Source organism: Vulpes vulpes, chromosome 12 (genome assembly GCF_048418805.1).
Source record: "Vulpes vulpes isolate BD-2025 chromosome 12, VulVul3, whole genome shotgun sequence".
Classification (NCBI taxonomy): domain Eukaryota; kingdom Metazoa; phylum Chordata; class Mammalia; order Carnivora; family Canidae; genus Vulpes; species Vulpes vulpes.
In genome coordinates, this window is record NC_132791.1 from 76,563,219 (window position 1) to 76,565,000 (window position 1,782).

At 47.6% G+C, this 1,782-nt stretch overlaps 1 non-coding gene across 1 annotated transcript; it reads right to left on the reverse strand.

Moving 5' to 3' along the window:
* Window positions 1-898: 898 nt before the first annotated feature.
* On the reverse strand, window positions 899-972 carry TRNAI-AAU (transfer RNA isoleucine (anticodon AAU)). The gene has a single exon. It is a non-coding gene; the product is annotated as a tRNA-Ile (tRNA).
* Between the last annotated feature and the right edge of the window lie 810 nt (window positions 973-1,782).

Consider the following 1,782-nt stretch of genomic DNA (forward strand, 5'->3'; position numbering starts at 1 on the left):
GTTCAGACAGCATGATGTCACAGACCTGTAAGGTCCATGTGAAGCACCTGTCACACTCTTTCCTTCAGGCCTGCACATATTTCTTTCATTCTTTTATCATTAATGCAGATTTTTAAAAGCACTCAGCACTAGGCAATAAGCATCCTGCCCACAAGGCTCTTACGATCTCATAGAGAAGATGGCTGAGTAACAGACATTCATAACTTGGTAAATGCCACAAAATAGATGTTTTCCTGGATCTCCAGGAGTTTTGGAAGGAACACAATCCAACCTCAGAAAACTGGGAGAGACATCAGAGACAAGACGCCTCCCGGAAGATGGTTTCAGGTCTAGCAAGTACCTTGACAAGCAAAGAGCAATGAAAGTTTGAGCATTCTGTATGAAACATCTTAGGTCCAGCACCCCTGGAGTCAAGTCCTGGAAAAAAGAGGAAATAGGAGTGAAGATTGGAGCAGAGGCCAGGGCTCTGCTCTGACTTGCTCTGAAAGGCTTTACTCACCCTGCTCAGGCCAAGGACAGCCCCCTGCTAGTAAGCAGAATCGAAACTAGAAAAATTCACCTGAGGAGCTAGTAATGGTTGAGGAATCTTTGAACATCTTGGGAAATGTAAAAAGATGGGAAAGCCCAGCGTTTCTGGTTTTCACATAGCTACCGATTTCACTTCCTTTCTGGAGGCTCACATCTTTTTCGTTCTGTTCTCAGTTCCTTTCTCATGGGATCCTCCCAGAACAGGAAATCCCACACAGAAAACCACAGTTGACCACTCTCCACCCTGTTGAGATTAAGGAGCTGTTAATCTGTTCTTTTATTAATCTCTTAGAGTTTCTTTCTTTTTTTTTTTTTTTTTTTTTTTTTAGAGCACAGCAGTTTTTAATGGAAATGGGAACAAAAGATACGCTGGCCCGTGCGGGGATCGAACCCACGACCTTGGCGTTATTAGCACCACGCTCTAACCAACTGAGCTAACCGGCCGAATGCTGCTGGACCCTTTCTAACCTTAGACACATAATGAAGAACAATATTATTCCCATCACTCTGAAAGAAAGTTTTTTCTTCAAATTCACCTTGGAGTTCGGGAGAAGTCACGATCTTCGGTTCGTTGTAAGCCCGACATTTCAGTTAAAATACAGCACTACGCATGGAGAGTTCAAATGTCACCTGCTCAGGTGTTACAGGACCTTGAGTTTTCGCGACAATCATCTGAAAGACAATCTCACCACCCTCTATCCCTCCTCTGGCCAGGCTCCTTCCATCCCTTCTACTTTTCTTCCCGAACTCACTCCCACGGAGTAACTGGCGGGAGTCGAATTTGGAGACCCTGGCTCTCCACCTGCTCCTCTACACGCGGCTTCTAGCACCATCCCCACTGGGTTCTTCGCCCATTTTCCCTTAAAGGCAGAATTTTACCCCTATTCCCTATTTTTACCCAATTCGGGAAAGCACTCCCATAGTTTCTATTTGCAAAAGTCACTTGAGACAAACATGTTCCATTGCATTCTTCGTGTCTGCATTGTTTCTCGAAACAGGTTCAGGCCGTGGGTGCAAACAGCCGCCCACCTTCAAGTTGGGGCTCCCGGTCCTTAGACCAAGAGGCGGACCTCAGGGAGCTCCGCAGGTCTCGCCCTGGGACGGCGGTGACCGCTCCGCTTGGGATAGGAGCCCTGACGTCCCCTCCGCCCGCGCGCGGGTTTCCGCCCGGCTAGCCATTTCTCCCCCAAACGAATCTGGTGCGATTCGTTTTTGGAAACGTCTGGGATCTTAGGTAAAGTGGGGTGGGCGGCC